We start from the raw sequence: 5,840 nt of genomic DNA, 5'->3' as shown, positions 1-5,840 counted from the left end.
TAGAACTTGCACATGGGTAATTGATGCTCTGTTCCAAAGCCAAGTCCTGGTCTTATTTTAGTTGGTGATATTAAGGTTTTCCGTAATTTATTTTGTATATTCCAGTGAGCATAGTCTATGTGTATAATCACTGTTGTTGAAAAGGTATTTGCAATAAATTGAATATTCTTGAAAAATTCTATAGTATAAGCTCCCACTTAATTTCTGTTACCAAGGCCATCTTTCCCAGTATCAACCCTTCCTGTTTGTTTTAAATGTGCACATTCCAATTACCAGTAATACCAATACATCTTGATTAAATGTTTGATCAATCTTAGACTGGAGAAGTTGGTAGAGTTCTTCAATTTCTTCATCATTAGATTTAGTGGTTAGTATTTAAATTTGAATCATAATTGTATTAACTGCACCATGTGCCTGCTACCCATGGAACTCTTGTGATCTATAGAGGTTTTTTTTAAGTAAACCTAATTTTTAAAGTAAAATACAAGGTCTTTCTTCCTGTTCTGTCTTAGTCTGGAAGCTCTATTGAACTTGTTATGCATCAAAGCATCACAAAGCCTACACTGATAGGTTGCAACAACACATGAGGTACCTTGACTGGGTTCTGAATCTCCCATAAAGAAGGCAAGAATTCTGCCATTGAACTCTCCGTGCTCCTCTCTCCACTCCATCTATGAGCTGCGTATTACTTTTCCCAGCTGGAAATTAGATCAAGGAAGGAGTGAAGTGGTCCTACACCAATAAAGTCTAACCTTGAGTCAAGATTGCATGCCTCTCTACTGAAAAATAAATATGGATACATTAATCTGCTTACATTAATGAAGTACACCTGTTCTTCCACTTTCTTACCCTTGCCCATATTTATACAATATATAAGAATCAACTACAGGAGAAGTCAGAGATTAGGGTCTGGATGAGGAGGAGCTCGACCATACATTGCCATACCTCCTTGACAGTTTCAAAATGTAGAGAATGGCAGTGAGGCCCATAGGTGAGTTTTAAGACACTTGGACAGGAGCAGGAATACCTAGAGTGTGGTCTGGGGTCTGCAGGAAATCACTAAATTGCATTCAGTGCGTCCTTGAGTACAAAATTGTTTTCATAGCCCCTCATTGGAGTCAAATGCAATGTTTCAGAGACTACAACATATGTTATGACATAATCATCAATCTGGCAACTAGTGGTATGTGTGCATGTGTATTCTGGCATTCTGGTTTGAAGGTAGAGGTGTTGGGTATACAAAGGTGAGTTTTTAGAAATTACTCAGCTTGTTCTCAAAATGTTTATGGTGATCTTACATCTGGCTTCAGTTGTTCCTGCTATAATCTGTGTAATTTCATTCACAAACTCAGTCACTGAGGCAATTCTAAAACCTCGTTATTATTCAATAAATTATTATTTTGAATGCCTCCTTGCAAGCTACATAGAAATACACACACGTACACACACAAAAAGTTAGGTATTATTATGTTTTCTATGAATTCAAAGTATATACATATCTGTAAATATATTCACATACACATAAACATGAATATATGTATATTTTACAAAATTCATGGGATCACACTGTATATTAATAAATATTGATTTTTTTACTTAACATATACCATTTAACATCATTTTATGTCAGAATAAACCTATGTGCTCTCATTGAGTCAGAATTAAACGGCTCTGTAGGGTTTTTGAAGCTGTGAAATCTTATGGAATAAGACTGCCTCACCTTTCTCCCATGGAGCAGCAAATGGGTTCAAAACTGAATTTTTATTAGTATAAAGCTTAACTAATTGTGACACCAGGGTTCCTTTATGTCAGAATAGACAGATAAGTCTTTCTGTTTTATGACTATGTAATATTTCCTACTTTGAAGATTTAGTTAACCATCCTCAAGTTGATGTATAATTTCGTGTTACCATTATTCAATTTACCACTATTAAAAACAAATTTACCATTATTAAAACCACTACAATGAACATCAATTTTCCATTTAAAATATTTATACAAGAATACTTTCAGGATGGATTCCTAAAGTAGAATTTCTGGGTCAAGTATTAAGCACATATATTTTAGATTTTTGGTGAAGCCTAATGATAAAACTTTAGAAATTCAAAGGTATTCTTGCCTCTTATCCTTTCATAAAAATGGGATATATTCCTAATACTTTGGCAGAAGTATAAAAGAGAATCAACTAGCCAATTCTCTTGCCTGGCACAAGAGTTTGAATTTATAAACACAAAAGAATGCATATATATATATATATATATATATATATTTGTTTTTTCCTTTAAAAATAATTTTATTGGGGCTCATACAACTCTTATCACAATCCATCCATCCATCCATCCATCCATCCATCCATCCATTGTGTCAAGCACTTTTGTACATTTGTTGCCATCATCATTCTCAGAACATTTGCTTTCTACTTGAGCCCTTGGTATCAGCTCCACATGCCCTCCCCCACCCACCTCCCTCATGTACCCTTGATAATATATAAATGATTATTTTGTCATGTTTTACAATGTCCAACATCTTCCTTTGCCCACTTTTCTGTTGTCCATCCCCCAGGGAGGGTGTTATATGTAGATCCTTGTAATCAGTTCCCTGTTTCTACCCCTCCACCCTTCTGGTATCGCCACTCTCACCACTGGTCCTGAGGGGTTCATCTGTCCTGGATTCCCTGTGTTTCCAGTTGCTATCCATACCAGTGTACCTCCTCTGGTCTAGCTGGATTTTTAAGGTAGAATTTGGATTATGATAGTGGGAGGGGGGAAGCATTTAAGAACTAAAGGAAAGTTGCATGTTTCATCCGTGCTATACTGCACCCTGACTGGCTCATCTCCCTATGACCCTTCTATAAGGGGGCGTCCAGATGCCTACAGATGGGCTTTGGGTCCCCACTCCACATTCCCCCTTATTCACAATGATATGATATTTTTTTTTTGATATCTGATACCTGATCCCATCGACACCCCATGATCATGCAGGCTGATGTGCTTCTTCCATATGGGCTTTCTTGCTTCTGAGCTAGATGGCTGCTTGTTTATCTTCAAGCCTTTAAGACCCCAGACTCTATATCTTTTGATAGCTGGACATCATCAGCTTTCTTCATGACATTTGCTTATGCATTCACTTTGTCTTCAGCGATCATGTCAGGAAGGTGAGCATTATTGAATGCCAATTTAGTAGAACAAAGTGTTCTTGCATTGAGGGAGTATGTGAGTGAAGGCCCAATGTCCATATGCTCCCTTAATACTAAACCTATAAATATGTGCACATAGCTCTATTTCCCCATCATCATATATAAATATATTTACATATGTACATACCTTTATTTAGACCTCTTTGCCTCCTAGTTCTTTCCTCTATTTCCTTTTACTTTCTTCTTATCCCACTATCATGCTCAGCCTTCATTTGGGTTTCAGTAATTCCTCTGGGTAACACTGCCCTGGGTCAAGTCATACAAAGGCCTCTTACACCCTCCTTGCCACTTATTTTGGATCACTTGTTGTCCCCTTGTCTCTGGGTTTGTTAATTCTACTTCCTTTCTCCCACCTGCCCCTCTCCCATGTCCCCCCAGAACTGTTGGTCCTGTTGTTTTCTCCAGATTTTTTATCCCACCTTTCTTATCTAGATAGAACTGCAGAGATAGTAAGATGCACAAAAACAAGACAGAGCAAATCAAAGCAACAAAAGAAAACACGTTTTCTTGATTCACACTGCATGTGAAATTGCTTTCCCAATATTAAAAAGTGTTTCCCCTTTTCAGTGTAGTGAATCTTTACTATGGTTCTTCTAACTATAGTCTTTCTCCCACCAGATGACCTGTAGCTGATGAGTGTGAGTAAGAGATGGTGGGAGAAGATACTGATAAGATTCAGATGTGAGTGATTGTTGACAGGTTTAATTGTGAATGCCATTCTGCTGGATATAAAATGAGCCATCTTTAAAGCAGCAAGAGGGAAATCTCACTAGCAGTAAGAGAAGAACAAAGAGTGGAACATGTCCTTTGAACCCTGAGCTCACTGCTCATTGAAACTTCTTGATCTAAGAGACAGCTATTAAGCCAGAGGAGTAGCAGAAGCAGAAGCAGAACCAAGATCCAGCGATTGACACCAAACAATGGACTTCCCAGCCTATACTTCGAATAAAAGCTGAATGCCTTTGTGAAGAAGGCTGGTTTCAGAGTGGGGTTCCTCCAGACACTTACTTGAGGGAACTAGTTTGGCTGACCCATGGAGTTAGAATTGAGCATCTTTTGGGCCAGAGTTTAGAGCAGAGTGGTATGCCCTTTGGGTGTATGTTGGCAGCTCCTGAAGGGCTGGGAAGAGGCCAGGCCAAGAGACCAAAGGCCAGAAAGGCCTCCCTGTGGGCCTGGCAGACAAAAGACTGTCCTGACTGAACAACTGTATCTTCTGAATTTTAACTTGTTAATGTCCCCAATAAACCCACAAACATGAATATTCTCTATGAGTTCTCTGCAGCTATTGCAATGAATTAGTGAGTAGAGACTATGTGAGAGGAATGGCTGGTGTCATATTGGTAAAGACGTTTGAAGGGTGGGGATATGTCCAAACTCAGTCTCATAGGAATTGCTGCAGCTGCTGCAGTTGCTGATGCCCCCTGACCCCTTGTTGTGAAGTTAGAGGAAGTCAGCTGCCACCCCTTATCACCTTCAATTTACATGCAGTGGTTAATCAATATAGGATTTTCAAAACACGTTTTATGATTTTTCTTTATGCTTACTGGCCACCTGGAATCTATTGTGAACTTTATTATATATTAAAACAAATACTTCAAATCTCACTTGTTCAGTATACTGAAGGTTTATTTCCTAATCAAGTTACATACTCAAATGGTTGGGAGGAAGATTGCTTTCATTAATTACTCAAAAACCCAGGATGATGGAAGGTCTTTGATCTTATGTTGCATCATGTGAAACAATATAGCCGCCTAGTCTCCCACTGGGGAAGAAGAGATGGAAGAAGCACATTAACGTTAACTGTCTTGATCTAGAAAAGCCAAGTATCATGTTCCCTCTCAGTCCACTGTTCCACAGGCTGGAAACTGTACGGGAGCCAGTGGAACATTTGCAGAGTACTAACTGTGCTATAGGATTAACATCCCTATTTTTTACTACTGTCGATACTATATCAATTATAATTGTAAAATATTATTTTAAATACAAGGGAATGACCGTGCTTCTTCTTAGAACCCTTCACTGTTTTCTCAGTATGGTTTGAATAAAATCTGAGTTGTGAAACCATGCCCTATAGGCCCTCCAGTCTGGCTTTCACATACATTCTACACGTTTATCTCTCGCCACCGCCTTTTCTCTAAGTCTCAATCACACCAAACTCTTCCTAACCTTAAGATTTTATTTCTTGCTGTTATCGCTCCTTGGAATGTTCTTGCTCTATCTAGCTCTGCTCCAACTCCACTTCATCTCTCAGGTTTCAGGTGAAACATCAACCGCGGGAATGGTTAGTCTACATTTCCTTCTGGAGGAAGAAATAAAAGGAAATTGAAAGGTAGATTTTGGTCTAATTCTTTTGCTTATATTAAGTTTCAGGAATACACGAGTCTTTTTTAATAAATAAATGATTTTATTGTTGGCTCTTACAGTGCTCATAACAATCCATACATCAATTGGATCAAGCACATTTGTACACATGTTGCCATCATCATTTCCCAAACATTTTCTTTCTACTAGAGCCGTTGGTGTTATCCTCTTTCCTCCCCTTCCCTCCCCCATCTTCCCACCCTCGTGAACTCTTGATATTTTATAAATTATTTTTATTTTCATAGTTTACACTGCCTGCTGCCTCCCTTCACCCACATTTCTG

The sequence above is a fragment of the Tenrec ecaudatus genome, chromosome 2, assembly GCF_050624435.1.
Source record: "Tenrec ecaudatus isolate mTenEca1 chromosome 2, mTenEca1.hap1, whole genome shotgun sequence".
Lineage (NCBI taxonomy): Eukaryota > Metazoa > Chordata > Mammalia > Afrosoricida > Tenrecidae > Tenrec > Tenrec ecaudatus.
The sequence above is the reverse complement of the archived record's forward strand: the minus strand, read 5'-3'. Positions refer to the sequence as shown.